The following is a 20023-nucleotide window of genomic DNA, read 5'->3' on the forward strand; positions in this document are numbered from 1 at the left end:
ACGAAGAAGACCATGCTATCAGAGAAATAATGACATGACTTGCACTTAACTTTGTTTTGCAGGAGGACTGTGCAGGTCACCAGCCTTACTTCTCCTCCAGAATCATCTGAATCCAGTGATGAGATACTCATCAGGATGACTGGAGATGACCCAGCATGAGGCAAATGGGGTTAGGTGACTTGTCCAAGGTCACACAGCTAGTGAGTGTCAAAATTTGGAGGTGAGATTTGAACTCAAGTCCTCCTGACTCCTGTACTGGGGCTCTATCCACTGCACCGTAGGCTTGCCAAAAACTGTTTCATGGAGAAATCACATGGCATAGGCGATCACATGGTGGTCAGAAGCAGGAATGCAAGGGAACTCTCAAGGTCTCTCTCAAGAACTTTGGAATTGCTTGTGTGACATGGGAGACACTGGCACAAGACCGCTCAGCATGGTGTGCCCACATCAGAAAGGGTGCTATACTCTATGAGCAAAGCAGAATCAAGACAGCACAAAGTAAATGTGGGATGTGCAAATTTCGAGTATCCACCCCCAATGTTCACACAGACTATCTGTGCTCAATCTGTGGTAGAGCATTCCAAGCTCATATTGGTCTGATCAGCCACAGTCAGACACACAGAAATGTCATTTTGTCATGGTAATGTCATTTTGGTCCTCTTCGAGAACGAAGGACAACAACCAGTTTGGTGATAATCAAGTAATTCTTGAAATGTTGGGGACTGGAAACTTAGAAAGAACCCTACAGATGTAAGACAAAGAAACCTTTTGTAGTGTCAATAATTGCCTCCAGATTTGTTTTGGAAACTAGCATCTCTTTAATATGGGAGTTTTATTAGATTGGCTGCTTTCAAGATTATTAACAGGACAGAAAGTAGAAACAAGATAAGGCCTTAAGTGTTCAAAAATATTATTAAAGAATGGCTTTAGGTTTGGTTAAACTTGCCCTGTTTTGGTTTTTTTTCTGTGTCTTCCCCATACATGGTTTGCTTTTGAAGTTGTACCAATTTAACCAAGTCAAGCTTACTGTTCCATTTATTCAAGTGGCTACTTCTCTGATCAACTATTTGAAAAGCTTCAGAGGCAGGGAAGTAACACTTTCCTGATTGAACTGGGGGAAGAAGTCTCTAATTAAATAGTGAGAAAAGAAAATTAACATATGCCCAATCTATAAGGCCCTGGTCTTTATTGGATTTAGACAAGTAAAGTAAAAATTCATCATACACTTGAAGGAATGATTGAGAAAACTGAATGAAGGGGAAAAGAGAAAGAGAAAAACACCTCATTTCTCATCCCATCTTCTTAAACAAGATTGCCTTAGATCATAGTGCACTAGCTAATTTTAAGACAACCTTAATCTTCTCTTATTGCATGTGGCACAATCCCAAATTCAATTGGCTCTGCAGAGTGGTACAATACAGTGTAATGTTGTATGGAGAAAGTATATCCATTCTTTGTTGCAGGGTATTTAATCAAGCTGATCTGTGACTATTCAGTAACCCATTTTAAATGCAGTTGAGAAGAAAACTGGACTCAAATGATTCATGCTGAGACACGTTATGACGTCCTACTATTTTTCTTCTGTAATAAAATAATAGTTCATATTTCCATAGCCCTTTGAAGTTTACAATGTACGTTTATCACCATCAGCCTGCGAGATGAGTCATGTATTATTACCTATTTCCAGATGAGGAAATTGAAGTCTAAGCCTGAAAGGTCTAAGAGATCTGCATAAAGGAAGGGAAATCCAAGTTTCCTTATTGCACATAAGACATTCTACATTTTGCATGTCTGTAAAGGAGACATTCAACTTTTCTTGGCTTTAATTAATTGCTATTCCTTTATCACCTCTCAAATATGTGCCAAGCACCGGGGATTGAAGGACAAAATTTAAACAGTCTCTGTCCTGGCAGAAATCAGAATTTTTAAGAATGCAAAATATTTATAAAATATAGACAAGGTTATGGGTTTGGGAAGAAAACATAAATAGCTGGGGCGTGGGATAAGGGCAGAGAATCTAGTAGTTCTTCTTGTGGAAAATGGCACTTGAGCTGAGATTTGAAAAAAGCAAGGAATTCTAAGAAGTAGAGATGAGAAAGGAATACATGCTAAGCATGCTAAGGGATGGAGTCAGGAGATAGAGTGCTAATAAGAGGAAAAGAGAGGAAGCTAATTGAGAAAGCTATGTGAGGGCAGACAGGCCCTGGGGCCTGGGGACAGGATTACTGGCCTCAGGCAAGTGGCTTCTGGGCTAGCCCTCAGGTCCTTCTCTCTAGCCAGGCTTGGCAAATCAAGGTGGCCTTGATGATGTTTCCAACACGACTTTGGATGAAAACTTCAAACCTTTGTCTCTGGGAGCCTATCAGGTTTACAGCACCCACTGGTCTGAAGTACCACATGTGAAACCTAGACCAAAGGACTCCTTCCTTTCTCTCTCTCTTCTTCAGACCTCTTGGCTATTTCTGAAAAACTGGCCATTGCAACACTAGAGCACTACTGCCACTTCCGGTGGGGAATGGCAGGAGGAGATAGTCCAATCGGGAAGAAATGATGAAGAAAATTAATGCATAATGAGGTTGGAAAGGAATGTTGGGGGCAGGTTGTGAACGTTTGGCAAAGTGAAACAAAGGAGATCTGACCCTAGAAAGTCACTGGCCTGTCTGCTAAATAAGGGAGGAAAATTATGAGGGGATAGGATGTGATGAGGAGATACTTGGGGTGGGAAGCTGGTTGAAGAGGCAACAGTCCAGGTAAAAGGAGATGATAGCCAGAAACAGGTCATGTAAGTAAAGAGATGGGGAAAAAATAAAAGATACTGTTAAAACAGATTTGGCAACAAATAATTTACGTGGCGTATGGGGTATAAGAGAAGATAAGGATAGACTGACTTGGGAAGCTGAACTGTCTGGATAAATTGTGGTGTCATCAACATGAAAAGGAAAATTCAGAAGATGAGTTGGGGGGTAGGAGGAAAGATAATGAGTTCTGATTAGGAAATGTGGAGATCTGGACAAGGAAGAATTTATGACCAAACAAGAGATAGAGAGCATTATGGGATGCAGAATGGATAATTTTGATTACATTTAATTAAAAAGTTTTTGCACAGACAAATCCAATGCAGTCAAAATTAGAAGCAAAGTAGAAAGCTGAGAAATTTTTTTCTTTTGCAGAAAGTTTCTCTGATAAAGGTCTAATTTCTCAAACATATAGAGAACTGAGTCAATTTTTTTAAAGGCTACAAGTCATTCCCTAATTGATAAGTGGTCAAAGGATAGGAACAAGCAGTTTTCAGAAAATCAAAGCTATAGTCATATGAAAAAAATGCTCTAAGTCTCTATAGATTAGAGAAATGTGAATGAAAACATCTCTGAGATAATACCTCATACCTACCTAACAGATTGGGTAATACGACAGAAAAGGAAAATGCTAAGTGTTGGAAGGGACATTGAAAAGTTAGGACACAACAAATTGTGGTATATGATTGTGATGGAATACTAGTATGCTCTAAGAAATGATCAGCAGGATGAATCCAGAACAATCTGTACAGACTTACATGAACTGATGCAAAGTGAAGTGAATCTAACATTGGACACGGATCCAACAATACAGTGTGCTGATCAACTGTAAATGACTTAGCTGTTCTCAGCAATGCAATGAGACAGGACAATTCTGAAGGACTCATGATGAAAAATGCTATGAGTCTTCAGAAAAAGAAACTGACAGAAGCTAAATGCAGATTGAAACATACTACCTTTCAGTTATTTTATTGGCATGTGTATTGGTTTTTGTCTGTATTTTCTTGTACAACATGACAAATATGGAAATATGCTTTGCATGATTACACATATGTAACATATATCAGACTGCTTACTCTCAGGAAGGGAGAGAAGGAAAGTATTTGGAACTCAAACTTTTGAAAACCCGAATGCTAAAGATAAAGAAAATTATCTTTAGATGCAACTGAAGAAAAAATAAAATATTATTGAGACTAAGACTTGAAAAAAAAAGGAAATGAGGGGTTCAAGATGCCTTCAGGACATCTAATTGAAATGTTCAATGGGCAGCTGGCAAGGCAAGACAGGAAAAAGACATTGTTTCCATCTAGTCTTGTTCCTTAGGTCCTTTCCATGGGAGCCGATAAGGTCATCAAGCTGAGACAGCTTTGAGAGAGAAGGCCCACAATAGAGCCAGGGGGTAAAATCACCGTTAGGCAATGCGATATGGAGGATAAAACAGCAAAGGGAATTAACTCAGAGGTAGGGTAGGTAGGTAGAAAGTCAGAGAGAAGAAAGTACAAAGAAGGAGAGGTTAGCCAATGGTTTCAAATGTGGAGACAGGTCAAGAAAGTACAAGTTTAAGAAATTTAGCAATAAATAGAGTATTGATAACTCTGGAGTAAACAGTTTCTGTTGAATTACGAGGCTGAAAGACAAATGGGACAAAAAAAAAAGATTAACAAGAGGTCCCTGCTTTTGGAGGGGTGGATGTGAGCAGAGATTCCAACGTTTAGGTTCTCAGGTATCGCCTATCCAGGGATGGGGAATCTAACCCTTGAGGCTACATGTGGCCTTCTAGGTCCTTGGTTGCTGCCTTTCTTTTATTAAGGGGATTTGTTCTGTGAAGTTTGGATTCAGTCACAGGGCAACACTTGAGGGCCTAGAGGGCCACATGTGGCCTGGAGACCACAGGTTCCCCACCCTTAGATGGAATACTATTCCACAACACACTCTGCTAGCTGATATCCAAGGTCCCTCTTGTTCATTGCTTCTACATAACAATTCAACACATATGGGCAGAAGGAAACACGATGAAGTTGGTCTCCCCTCTACATCCCTTAAATCCTATAGTTTATATTCTTCTTTGCTTTCTCTTCCCCCAAAATACAGTAACACTGATTTCTGATCTCTTACAATCTAAACAAAGAGGCAAGGCAGGATATACTAGTATCTACACTGGTATGTCATTCTGTACTGAAACACAAGTATATACTATGAGACAGGGTATCTCCACTCAATGTGGTTTTTCCTAGGTTTCTTTGCATCAGAACCACCTAAGAAAAACAAGTTGTCTCAGAACACATTAAGTTGAAGAAAGATATTATTCATAGCAAAGTATTTTGTTAACTAATTGACCAGAGAAAGACAAAACTCTAAATAAATCAGTAGAAGAAAAATAAGGGTATTTTTTATCTTCATTTATTTTTGCCTTTGTATTCTCTAACCTGGTAACTGGTGCACAGTGGGCATTTCATATACATTTATGGAACCAAATGGAAAATGGACTGCGTCTATGAAGCCAAAAGAAAGTAAAACTCAAGTACATGAAAGAAAACTCCTGCAAATATGTAATTATGTTAGAACAAAAGAAAATTTAGTTATTTAAAACTGAAATCGTCTCAGAGAAAAATGTGATTCAGAACTGTAGAGAATCTTTGATCAAAGCTGGATAGAAAAGTGTAAGCATTTCATTGTTCAAAGAAACTTAGGTCAATCTGAATTCACCCTTACTACTACTTCCTAATATTGAGAAAGAATGGACTTTTCTAATGAGCTAACACTAATATTGCAACACAACACATAATTACCAAAGTTTAGAGCTTCTTTTACCTTTTCAAAAACCTGCATAATAACAGTGTTAGACTTACAGAGGGGATAGGGGAAGGAAACTACGTGAGTATTTTAACTACTCTTAAAATACTGTCCAAAGCAAAATGAAATGTTAAACCATGTATTTGCATGTTCACATAATTATTTCAATTCTTTGATGATCTATGATCTCACTGATTTATATACTTTCTCTAAAATCTGCTAATCACAAGCTGTTCAAAAGCCTTCTTATCCTACATAATTCTTGTCAATGGAGTTCCATATTATCAGGGCCCTGGCCAATAAAGTCCTAATCTCAGAGTATCTATGTTGTCTTCTGCCTGGTGCCAACCCATGTGGAAGACACTTAGGATTCTACCTTGGGAAATCATGATGCTTGAAGTGATTAGAAAAGCCCTGTTCCCTAACGTGGAGCCTGCACATCCTATAACTGGTTTCGATGTGCTAACCACAGACAGACTACCAATTACCTGATGAGTGAAGAAAGGTACATTCAGAAGACACTAGAGCAGGCCAAAACAAGTCTCTTGCCCTTCCCCTTCTACTATCTGCTGGCTCTGTATGGGCATGGAATCATACTGTCTCCCCTCCTGGAGCCAAGAACACCATCCTTTGCTTTTGCCTACTCAGATACCCCAGAAATTCAAACAATTAACATATCATAATTGTCAACAATTACATATTGACAATAGATTATAATTATGTGGCATTATAATATATAATATAATGTACATTTTATTATATATTATTGTATTACTTAAAGCACATCATAATCATCTGCAAAAGTTTTAAAAAAACATCACCAATGTATATTCATTATTCACTTTCCTATTCAAAACATAAAAAGTTACCAGTCAGGGTATTCAAGTATCCTCAAGTCAGATCTTTTGTGTTATGATGCATATTGTGTTCAAAGAGAACTGAACTGAAGTTTGAGAATGCCTTGTATCACTTCAAAAAACTTACACCTTAGATGACATCTAGTAAGATTTGGGGTGATGACCACCAAAGAATTTCACACAGGCCAAGGGATGCAACTATGCATAGTTTTGTGGTTGGTTAATAGAGAAAAAAAGATAGTGTTTCTAAACAAGGTGTGGTTTGCAAAGTAACATCACTTCTGCAATCTCAGTAGAGAAAAATATTGACCAGTTTCCAATTTTCCCCAAGTGTTTACAAATATCTGAGCATGTGTTTGTTTTCATTTGTACTGCTTCATTTGCAGTAGAGTTTTGCTACTTATGTTGGATTTAAGCCCTTAGAGAAATAAATGTGTCATGCACTGACAATAACAAAGGATATAATTACACAAAAGTATTCACGGACTTTTGTCCTTTTGAAGCTAATAAAAAATAATCAAACAGCCACATATAGGAAAATATTTCGCTAAAGTTGCTCTAAATGCAATGCCCATTCACTTAATGAGGATTTTGTTAAATTGGACTGGTAGGTTTTATTTAATCTGCCAAACATATAATACAAAGTGAAACAACATTTGTGATGCCTCCCTATCATAATATACTGAAATCAAATGTAAATTCCTTACCCTGATGATCCAGGTTTTATCAACTACTCTCACCCTACCTACTGAAACTTCTAACTACTCTCCAACCACAATCTCTTTGTTCTGACCAAAGGGATCCTCCTGCAGGCCTTTGCCAGGAGTGGAATACAGGCATCTCTTGAAGATATTGTCAGTAGGGTTATTAACTGGCCTAATTTCAATACTGCTGTGTCTCAGGGAATAGGGAGACCTGAAGAGAAGTAGAGATGGGTTACTGCTGGTCAGTGAAGGAGTCAGGACTCACACAACATTTATCGATTAAGTTTGTTGTCTTCTATGGGCACAATTCATGGTGCCCCAATAATAACCTCAAAGATCACTGATCAATAATAAAAAAAAGTTTGAAACTTTGCAAGAATTGCTAAAATGCGACTCAGAGACACTACGTAAGCAAATGTTATCAGAAAAATTGGGCTAATAGACTTGGTCAACACAAGGTTGCAACAAACCTTCAATAGTTAAAAGAACAAAAAAGAAAAAAATTAAATAATCTGTGAAGTGCAATAAAACAAGGCAAGCATGTATAGTTTTTACTGCATAAAAGTGAGCATACACAGATATTTGGGATATCTGGCCCAGTGGAAGTCAAAGCCTCTCCCTTTAGGTAAGAAATCATACCCCATTGCTCTGAAGTTCCAATAACCACCTAGACAAGTGGGCCCACCGTAGAGAATAAGGTTCTTGGTTACTTCTTCCACTAAGACCACTCTGCTCTCAGTTCAGTTGGATACAAAGCGTCAGATGGAGAATCTCCCCAGTGGGTGCCTGCAAGTCATAGGGCACCGAAGATATCACAGATGAAGCTCCCACAGTGGAGTGTTCCCTCTCAATTTCAAACCTAAATGCTAGGGTCAAACTGAAGAGATCCCCAGAAGGAGGATTCAAAAGTATACCCAGGGATGCCAAACGATGGCAAAGGAAATGAAGAAAAAGAATAGCTCAATGAAATTAAATACCGTGATCAGGGAAACAATTTGTTAAGGTCACCTTTCTGTGGACACGGGAGGAAGAAAACAGCATTCAGCTGGGCTCAAGGCTGATCCAACCCTGCCAAGGCAGAGTTTCTGAAAGTGCACACACTTCTGGTTTTTGCAATGCAATCTAAAAAGCCAGTATAGACCCACTAATGACACCATTTCTTCTACAACAGGTAACTTCTCATTTCCTCAACAGAATTTACTTGACTGGAAATGCCCTTCTCCTGAGGTCATCTATCATACCAACGTCATTTATAACAAAGAAAAGGTGATCACAGGAATATTATATCAAGATAATGAAAAGAAATGCTGGTTTGATGGGGGGGGGGGAAGCAAGGGAGGCGTTTTCACAGCTTACTTCTAGATCTCTTTTATAATCACCAATATTTACAATATTTAGGAAATACGTCAGTATTACAATTAGCTTTGATATAGGTTTAGAAAATCATTAACTTGGGAATTACACAACATTCTGAAGGTCACAAAATACATCTGGCTCACTGGGAATACATCAGAAGCATATATACAAATGAGAAGATGTGGTTGTCAATCGAAATTTAGTTATACTAAACTAGAAAAAATTGTGTGGGCCTGGAGTTATCTTTAAACTAAATATAATTGAGAGGACTAAAACAGAGATGAGACAATTACCATTCACTGAACAAAGCTACATATTAAATCTAAGACAAACACACAATATCATCGGTCATTAGGTCATAATATGATAGTAATTTCAATCCTCTCCCCAGGTCTGTAACTCTACCTCCACAAACACTGTTGACCTCATTTAAGGGATGATAGTTAAATGATCTGCCCATTATGAACTGGTATCAAACCAAATTCTATCTAATTTCAAGGCCCAGAGTTCTTTTTCCTATTCTGTACTACATTGCCCCAACATCCCCTTTCATTTTCTGTTAGATAATTGACAATTTACCTAAAAATTCCTCACCTTTAAAAAAAGCATGAAAGTGAAGAATATGATGAAAATTATATAAAATGAGAAAATGAGGCTTGTGACAGCAAAGTTTTTTGGATTTCAAGAACATCAAAAACGGTAGGAGAAATAATAGCCCCTTTGTGCAACATTTTGATCTATGATTCACTCACAGTCATGCATATCACCTCATAACATTTATTACCTAAAGAAATGAAAGGCATACATTTAGTCTTTTTCATGAAAATTCTAAAACTTTGTACAAAGAGAGGTGATGGCCATTATCCAGAAACATCAGTCAGGCGAGGAAGCTACAGAGGGAAATTTATAGAAATAACAGGCATTCCTCAACTGATATATGGTCAAAGGATATTAACATGCAGTTTTCAGGAAAAGTAATCAAAGTTACCTATAGTCATATAAAAAAATGCTCCAAAGCACTAGTGATGAGAGAAATGAAAATTAAAATAACTCTGACCTACTACCTCACACCTGTCAGATTGGCTAACGTGAAAGAAAAGGAAAATGACAAATGCCAGAGGGGATGTGAGAAAATTCAAACTAGTAATGTACAATCAGTGAAGTTGTATATTGATTCAACCATTCTGGAAAATAATTTAGAACTATGCCCAAAGGGCTATAAAACCATGCATACCCTTTGACCAAGCAAAATGCCACTACTAGGTCTATATCCCGAAAAGATTTTTTAAAAAAGGAAAAAGACCTATGCATACAAAAATATAGCAGTTCTTTTAGTGGTGGCAAAAAATTGGAAATTGAAGAGATGTCCATCAGTTGGGGAATGACTGAACAAGTTGTTATTGATGAACAGGATGCTCTCAGAAAAGCATGGAAAGATTTACACGAACTGATGCAAAGTGAAAAGAGCAGGACCAGGAGAACATTTTACACAGTAACAGCAATATTTTATGGTGAACTACTATGAATAACTTTAGCTTTCTCAGCAATACAATGATCCAAGACAATTCTATAGGGCTTATGATGAAAGATGTTGGTCCATCTCCAAAGAACTAGTACAGCCTGAATGCAGATCAAAGATACAACAGATGTATGTTTGACATAGAGTAAAACATACATAGCTTTTTAAACGGTCCCCCAAGAAGTTATCACTGTTCCTATCCATCCATGTGGACATGTAAGGTTAATGACTGAGGGTAAGTGGGGGGTAGGGGGAGAAAGAAGAGTTAAAAATCTTCCCTATCCATTAATAGGCCTCTGACAACACCTTTTGTTAATTTCTAATGAGATACTGGGTCATGACAGTCATGCCCTCGAGCTCTGAAAAGTATATATATACTCTGAGGTGCGGTTTTACTTTGGACTAATTTTTTGGAAGAAGGTTTCTATATGCCAGATGAGACTCTGGGCAGCCATTTTAAGAAGCCCCTCTGCTTTGAAAACCCAGATGTGTTGGGGCTTCTCTCTCTGGTAACGATATATGTCTTGTCTATGGTCAGACAGTTGGAAGCCCTGTCTGTTGGTCTTTCTGGTTGTAATTTGTTTTTATTTTCTCTGAAGTTCAGGGTGCTGACTTTTTCCCCTGAACTAAGTGAATGACATATGTGCTTGATTAAAGTAGATTGCTGACCCCTCACAAGTTGCTTTTCTTTTAGAAAAGTCGATCAAAGGAGCTGTCTATGCCAGGGTCCTTACTGATACAGAACATTACAAAGCACTCTATGATTCAAGGGCAATCTAAATGTTACCATCACATAAGATGAGAAACAAAAAGGCATTTGGTCACCTAAAGTACTTGGTGTTATAGGAAACACCCTATGTACCTTGTTTGGAAAGAGAAGAATTCATTATCAATGATGAGATTTTAAAATGATCTTATTGATCAATAGTGTGTGATACCCTAAAATCCTAATTTCCTTGGTGAATACAACAGTACCTTGGAAAAAGATTGCTCAACCTATTTGTATTGGAAATATAAAATAGATGGGGGAAAATAAGACATATTGCCTAAAATATGGCTTACATTTGATCCGGCAATCCTTTGCCCAGCTATTAATAGACAGACTTATTTTGGATAAGTGCTACAGACAGACAAGGACTTATTGAGGAGATGATCATTATGATCCCAAATTTTTTACTCTTCTCTAACACATATTTTTCCAACAGACTAGATCATAGCATGGGCAAGTGAAGTAGCTAGCAAAAGAAATGACAAGGTTAGCTCAAGTAATATCCTGGGGTCTCCTGCTAGATAATAATGACGACTACAAAGATCCTTGAGCATCCTGGGCTAACACCCAACATATGGAAGAATATATGGAGAAAAGTGGATCAGTATTACCATGTACAAAGAACCACAGAAAGGGGATGACCAGAAACAACATAGAAAATTAATGAAATCGTAGATCCACCAAAGTGGCTCCACCAAAGAAATCATAGTTAGGAAACCAGAAGCAAAGGTAACTACAGTATATCACACTGAGCTTGTGTCTACACACAAACTAATTTCACCGTGGGGGAGTTTTTCCTTTGTTTTTCCCTTTTGGTAGAGAAAAAGGTAGCTTAATTGGTTGATCATTTTTAAAAGTCACACCAGACTGGGTTTTCTTTCCTCTTGCAGGCTTTCTGAGCAACACATTCTGGGATGAATTTAAAAAAGAGAGGCCTAAATTCCCAACAATTAAACAGATAGTGACTTTATCACAGAGTTGCCATTTAAGCTGGAAGAGTGGAGATATAGACATTGATTCATTTATACAGGTATGAAAAGGGAGAAAGGTATTGAAATTGGTGAACAAACATATTAGGACCAATAAAATTCAAATGGAGGATTTTACAGCACAACTTGAAAATGCCAACTTGAAAATGATTTACATAAACTGGCACACATCTATGACATTTTCTATCCTGTAATCATAGCCATCACAACGTATTATGTTCAACCATATTTAAGGAGTCTTTTCGTTACTCCTTACTCCAATAATACTTCTACCTGATCCTGATTATATCTTGTATGTTATCTTTCCCTATTAGAGTATGAATGCCTTGATGCTAGAGTTTGTTTTTGCATTTCTTTTTATCTCCAGTGCTTACCACAGTGCCTGCCACATAGTAGACATTAATAAATGCTAGTTGAATGATGGATTGACTTTAATCACCCATCTGAAATGCATCTGATATCAATCTCTCTACCCCCAGATACTATTGACCATGATGATAATATTCTGCCACAGTCCTGGATGATGTGCTTGTGAACCTGAGGTCTTAAAAGTTGTCAATTAAGAACAAGCTCTGGAAAGTCCAGCCAAAGGAAAAAAAAAAGATGTGGAACATAGGCTAGAGAATAGACTCTGTCTTATGTCTGACAACCAACTGACTTCAAGTTCAAGGGCTTGTTACCAGAAGGTTAGCCGTAAAATGATCAATTTGTCTTGGCCACCATAGTACCTTCTGAAATTCCTTTACCAAACCTAGCAAGACTTCAATCTATGCTGGTAAACAGACTACCAATTTAGATCAAATTACAGATCTTATTAGGGGAGAAAGGCAAGAGGAGAAATGTTAGTAAGAGAAATACTAATAATATTCTCTACACCACCAGATCTCTATAATTTCCCCACTTTAGGAAACTCCTTGGCTTGTAACACCGCCCCCCCGCCTTGATGCACATGTGGATCTATTATCTTCTCAGGTTAGGAAGCTCCTTGGTATATGAACTTCCTTCATTAATACAGGTCAACATGACATCTGTAATTTAAAAGTCTTAAGAGAATTGTCCGTGGCAAGAAAAGTGAAGGGACATATACAGATCGACTCAGCACAATTATATGTTTTAGAGGAAGGGGATGAATCCAGGCTATCCTGAAGCCAAGGCCAGGCTACCTAGCCTACTAATGAGACTACTACCCAGTTCAAAAGATTCCACTGAGATTTGGATGTCAGTACTGGCCTTTGCTTTAAAACTAATATTCACTATTATTAAGCAGTTTGCAACCTTACTTACAATGCAAATTTTAAGAACAGACTAGATTTTGGTAAATCTATTTGCAACTCTAAATTGTGATCCAAGTACACTTGGATTTAAAACGTTAAAATCTTGCTGAGCCATTTTCAGTGCTGCGCCTCTTTTCTCACAATACCACATTAACAAAGACATTTTTCTCAAAATTCCTATTTTCATATATCTTATACTGACCTGATACAAGCCAATTTGGCTTTTAAATCACTCCATCTTTCATTCATATACATGATTTTATGTTGGAGGGCGGCTGCTGCATTGGAATTTCCAAGGGCCTTGATCATATTTTCCTGTTTCTTTTCATCGATATTTTTCAAAATATTGCTGTGTGCATCGATTTCTGCCTGTATGTCCTATTAAAATAAGAAGAGAAAAATGCAAATATTAAGTAATAGTGTGTTAATGTTACCTATGACCAATAAACACAGATACATACACACACACACACAGACACACACAAACTCACACCTGCATGATTTGTGGCATAACTAAATTTTTTACTGGGTTTTTTATCAAAGTATTTCCCTTTATAACATGTTAAATTCAATGAATGATTTTTTTAAAATGCTTTCTCCTTCGAAAATCATTACAGAATTCAACTCTGTTTAAGCGGTTCTTCAAAATTAAACAATGGATTTCTGGATTTTACTTGTTTAAGATTGTTCCAAAGACAGAGCTTGCAGGTCCTATGTAAAGTTGGGAGTTTTTTCCTGTTGTTTTTAATGTTGTACTCTTCATAAGGTCTAATTTTAACAACTGCCCCCAAATCATTTAGCATTATTTTGCTACAAAAGTCAAACCACTAATTCGTCTTAAGAAGAACAGCTACTCATTCTCTCCTTTATACACATTCTTTAAATGTGTGAAGATCTTACAATGGACACTATAAAACTGCATAGCTTTATATTGCTATACAAAGCAAGAATTAGGCAAACCTAAGTTTTTTTGCTAGACCCTATATGATATGTAAAAAGCTCTAAGAAATGGCAAGAAAACTTTTTACCTATCTCCTTTCTCTATTAAAAGAATACTAACTTACTTGAATCCAATGATAGGTGGATGCTAACTTTTCTTTATAAATGAAATATAATAAACTGACTAGAAATGCACCATTTTGGAGTTAAGCTGACTTCTTTTAACATTGGGCTTCTTAAAGAGAGCAAGAAGTAGGATCATGTATTTCAAATTGAAAAAAGTTTAGAAGTAGATTAGCATAAATTATTCATTTTACAGGTAAGAAAACAGGCTCCAAGGGAATTCAGTGCCTTGATGAAGGTCATACAAGTCGTATCAAAACGAGGATTTGAACTCACATCCAAATCCAATGCTCCTTCCGCTGAAAACAATTATTAGGGTTGTTCAAAGAGGAGCATTACATGAACTTTCTTTAATTCATTTTTTTTAACAGTACTTGTCTAGAAACAACTTCAGAAGCGAAGATAGCGGAGAGTAAGCAGTAAATGGCCACAGCTTTCCCATATTCACCTCCACACAACCATAAACTGGAGGCCCCTCCAAATTCTGGAATAGCAGAACAAGCCAAAAGAAACAATCATTTAGCCCAAGAAACCTGGAAGATTGGCAAGAAATCCTCACTGGGTGAAAGAAGTATGGAAAGACTTGTATGAACTGATGCAGAGTGAAAGGAGCAGAACCAGGAAAACACTGTACACAGTGTCAGCAACATTGTGTGATGATCTCTACGAATGACTCAGCTTTTCTCAGTATCACAGCGATACAAGAAAAGTGCAAAAGACTCTCGCAAAAGGGTATCCACAGCCAGATAAAGAACTGATGGACTCTGAATGCAGACTGTGCATACTTGTTTACTTCTTTTATTCTCTTTTGCAATTTTTCCCCTTTTGATCTGTTTCTTCTTCCACAAATGTGACTAATATGGAAATACATTTTACATGCTAGCACATGTATATAACCTTTATCAAGTAGCCTGCCATTTTGGGAAGAGGGAGGAGACAGAGGGAAGGAGAAAAAATTGGGAACTCAAAATCTTGTAAAAATGAATGCTGAAAATTATACTGACATGTAATTTGGGGGAGGGGGGAACTAAACCCTCAAGTACCATTAAACCACAGTAACACCAAACACAATCTCCCATTTTCCTTAGAAACTGAGTACTGAAAGAATATGCTGAATTTTACTACTTAGACAAGGTATGATCCACAGGCACACTGATATATCAAAAAATAAAGGAATCGTGAAGACTGCTATATCTTCTTGGGAGACTGACAGGGTAAGCCATCAATATGATTGCCAAATCAAAAACAAAGACTGGTGGAATGGTGAGATTTCTACTTCGTTCATACACGTATGCCTATAATGACATAATGTATCTAATCAAAGAGACAAAGCAAGCCAAAGAAATAGTCTAGAGATTTACTGAAGGGGCCATGCCAATATATTCAACAGTTCACAACATAGGATTGAAGAGAACAGCATGAAATGCAGTTTCTTCTGACAAAAACTTTGGACTGACCATGGTTCTGTGGCAATGGTCAAAAAGAAAGTGGCCAGTGATATTAATGATAGGACAAATTTTTCAACTTCTTAAGACATAAAGGATTCTTTCCACTAGCTTTATCATTTCAATGACAACCTTAAATGCATAATCACATGATCAAAATCTCAATCTGTAGTCGTCTTGTCAAATCAAAGAAAAATGATTTGTTTTTTTTTAAAAAATGTGTTTAAAAATATTACATGTTATCTTTTGAACTTTAGCTTAGACAAAGAGAATTTGTATATACAAACTTTGTACTACACTCTATAATTATGTTTTCATAAATACTTGGTGACCACAGACAGAATTTAAAATTCGGCAATGAAGGCAAAGTGCTTTTTAAAGATGCTAGGTAAACTATGTAATGTGGGACCGATTTGATAATTCCTATTTTGATGGAAAGATTTAGAATTCAAAAAAAAGAACTTGAAAGCAATTGGCACAAAGATTGATTCATTTTCTTCCCCTTTGTTTACATTTTGTTTATTTTTGTATGGTATATTTACCCAAACCTAGATGTTATCAATAATTTTTCTTCTGATGGGGTCCTGACCTTTTTGCTGAAAGCAAAGAAGTGTCGACTCCTTAGAAACAATTTCCTTGCTATATCTCAAAGTCCAGCCCAAGCAAACAAAATTAGCTACTAGAGGAAAATAAATTTATCATTTCTTTGCAAAAAAGTAGATAGGAATTTGCAGTTTAAGAGTGATTATGGAAATTCAAGGAATCACTCATTCTTTACACATTCCCCAGAGTTCTCTAGTTCTGAATATAGGAAAATGATCTTTAGACCATCTAAATGTTACCCATACGAGAAAGACATAAAAAATGTATTTGGCTTATTATGAGACACAATATAGTTCCTGAAGTAAAAATGCTTAATGGGACAGTTCTCAGTGCTGATTTGGGGCTTATGACATTATTTGGTCAACTCTGACAATGAAATTGAGAAGACACATCAGTTGCCTGATTTCCATCACTATTAAGCAGATTTAAATTTCACTTTTCACAACTATGGTCAAAAACTCTTGGTAGAACACAGCAACCACTACCATTACAAAAGCTTAAAGCCAAACTTCTTCACTAAGAGGTTTTTTTCCTTCCTGTTAGTCTCATTAATGCTAGTCTCTGTCCCAAGAGGGTAAACAAAATACTGAACAAGGTCAGAGTTATACCTATTCTGCCTCCCAATTAATCAGTTTAAAACTACATAATCTGATTATATTAAAAAACTTAAGAGTAAGCAAAAAAAACAATTCGACATCAAATCACATTATAAAAATAACCAATCCAACAGAAGTCTTATAGTAACAACAGAGCAGAATAAATTCCTAAATTCCAAAGAGTAGCTCAGTTACTTGGCATTTCAATTCAATAAAATCTAGTATAGCAAAAAAAGAAAAAAATTTGAAATGTCCTTTTAAAGTAGTACTAATAAAATAACATAATAATAGTACTTACATAATACTTGGAGGTTTATAAATGTTATCCTATTTTATCCTTGCAACAATTCTAAGAAGTAGATGCTATTATTATCCCTATAGTAACACGAATGAGGAAACCAAGACTGACCGTCCTGTTCAAGGTCACAGTCATTAAGTGCCTAAGGATGAATTTGAACTTTTCATTCTGACTCCAAGTTTAGCACTATATCCACTGAAACACCAAACTGCTTACTAGACTAAGCAGATTTGACTTGAATATAAATAAACTTATTTGAGTACAGTAAAAATATATCTCATGTACTTTATATTTAAGAATTTTCCAAACAGTCTTCATACTTATCAAATTTTGAGCATTCAGGTGAGACAATGAATTAAAAACTCATAAACTATAAAGCTGGGGTGGGGGGCACATATGGAGGGATACACAAGTTTCCCTATCTTATACAGATTAGAAATCCAGTAGCATCCTTTGCAGCTTGAAAGTTTGAACATGTTCTGTTTTTTCAGCCTGAGTCAGTTTGCCCCTTCTTAGGCAGGCTGGTGGTCCTCCACTCCTGGAGGCTCACCACATTGGAGCCAGCAGCCTTAGTGTGGACATTCTGGCTTTAGTCTTACGACAGCTCAAAATCCCTGAGTTCAGGTAATACCCCAGCCTCAGCTACTCAAGCAGAAAGTATGTTCCACCATGTCTGGCCAGTAGGTATGATTCTTAAGGAACTTCTTTTCATATATACTTCATAACCCCATTCGATTTCAAAGGAGATATCAAAACTGCCAGTCACAAGCTTAACATATTCAATTCCTATTAAATTGAAGCAAACACTGCTATGAGAAATGAATCTGTTCCACTGATGAAAAGAACATATACTGTATTTTTCCTTTAAAAGATTATATCCAGTTGAATACTATACCAGGAAAGTTTCAACTGATTTCTTTAAACTGGGATGGGGCAGGGTGTTAGTTCATTCAATTAGTTGAGTTCTGTCTTTTCCCCAAATAAATCTGAACTCTTCATGGTTTCCTTATCTACAAGGCTGGGGTTCTGCTGTTGTCACTTTAGGAGATTTCAAAAGGATTCCCCAAGAGAATACTGCTACTTAGGCAAAGAAGCCCTTGAAGAGAACGGCAATTATCATAAATCAACTACTGGTGGAACTGCAGATATTAAAATAAGACATTAAGTTACTCGAAAATGTCATTCAGATGGAACTGCCTATTATTATACCTACTATGATGACTATGTAAATGGATTAAGACATACACAAACTCAAATGGCTCAAATGTGACAGTATATTAATTATCATTAAAGTCCTCAAACCCTTTCTTTCCAAACTATTTTCAAGCTAGACCAAACAAAGTCAAGCCAGAACTTCTGCATTGGGCCTTTGATGTAAAGGAAATACAAAAAGGGGAACCAAACGGACACACTGTACTTCCCTGTACATATGATGGAAGGAGGAAGAGTGAAGGATTGGTGATCAGATCCATCATCCTGGCTTTAAATTAACCATAAGAAATGATTCTCAAATGCTGGTGGTCTTATCCATTCTTGAGTCACTCACTCATAGGCAGAAAGTATATTATATTACATTCTCTAAGTAAATAAACTTTTTTTTTCTCACGGGGAAGGAAAAAACTATACTTCTTTAAGTATGACTATACGCTTTATACTGAAGAAGGCTGGTCTCCCCTCATACCATTTTTTTCCTAGCAGGCCTCAGAGGAAGTTCAGCAGTTTAAAAGATATGACTCAATTTTTGAAAAATTCCTAATTTTTGTTTTCCTAATATGGGTTCAGACTACAGAGCAGTTTCAGGAATAGAGGAAGGTTAACACAGTGCATTATCGTTCTTTCCTAAGGTAATCTGAGTAGGGACATGTAACACCTTCTTCATCCAATTTGGAGCAGTTTCAATGGATAAGACTATGTTTCTCTGAATTCTTGTTTTAAGCTATTTTAAAATTTGGCTATGTGTCATTCAACAAATGCAACAGTCCAACCTAAAAGAGAACACATTTTAAAAGTGTCCAAATTCACTGTCCTATAGAATTTTCAATATATAAAGGAATCTTTCAAAATATAAATTGATAGATTAGCAAGAAGTATGATTGCAATGGTTCAGAAAGTAGTTGTGCTTACAAATGAATGAGTTAAGGCAATGACTTCTCTGATAATGGAAAGTACCCTGAAAGTTCTCCAGAGAAGTGACACAGCAAGAGAATATTCAGAACTGATTTATTTTGAATGTGTTAGATATATTTAGCAAGATAAATGGTAAATATTTAAGTATACTACTGTGACCTTGCAGAAGTCATTCTACATTTAAACTTGCTGACCATAAGCATGAAGAAATTATATTACAATGTAATGGGATATTTTCCAAGTGTCAAGAAAACTAAATAGCTCTATTTTTTTAAAAAAGAGGCAAGAGTTTTACATAAATGGTACATTGTGCTTGGTCAATCCAACCCTCTATCTTTCTAATGAAAAGTTTTCCTTTGAAAAAATAACAATGAGGGGACACAGAAAGAAATATACTAAATGTTCTAACAGGACATTGAATTGTAAGCTATTTAGGACAGATTTTTTTTTTTAATGATGCTTTGTAAGAAGCTGTTCATACATGTATTTTTAAGTGATAAGACTATAAATCATAACCCTAATGCAAATATGTTGATGATAAAGTTCATGAAATACCTTAACCACAAAATCCAAAATAATCCTTGCAGGAGGGGTGGTTTTAGGAGAAAAACATGAATTATAGAATTTGAAATTTAATTCACTCCTTTCAAAATGTTTATTAACTTATGCTATTGCCATGAGTACTGCCTGGCTTTCTGCCAAAATAAGTCTGAAAAATAAAATCTAAAGCATAGTTTCTACTAAAATCATTGTTCAAAAGGTGTTACACAAATATCTATGATTACAAGTCATTTAATATATAATTTGCTACAGTTACAACTTACCTGATGTGCCCA

General features: G+C 36.5%; 1 protein-coding gene across 6 annotated transcripts in view; it reads right to left on the reverse strand.

Moving 5' to 3' along the window:
• LOC140526979 (utrophin-like) overlaps positions 1-20023 on the reverse strand; it is an 88092-nt gene that overhangs the window by 21293 nt on the left and 46776 nt on the right. For all 6 annotated transcript variants that reach the window (XM_072643594.1, XM_072643595.1, XM_072643596.1 and 3 more), the window contains one exon: positions 13259-13434. The gene's annotated coding sequence lies outside the window, so the exon portion shown is untranslated. The remainder of the gene's footprint in view (positions 1-13258; positions 13435-20023) is intronic.

The sequence above is a fragment of the Notamacropus eugenii genome, chromosome 2 (genome assembly GCF_028372415.1).
Source record: "Notamacropus eugenii isolate mMacEug1 chromosome 2, mMacEug1.pri_v2, whole genome shotgun sequence".
NCBI classification, from domain to species: domain Eukaryota; kingdom Metazoa; phylum Chordata; class Mammalia; order Diprotodontia; family Macropodidae; genus Notamacropus; species Notamacropus eugenii.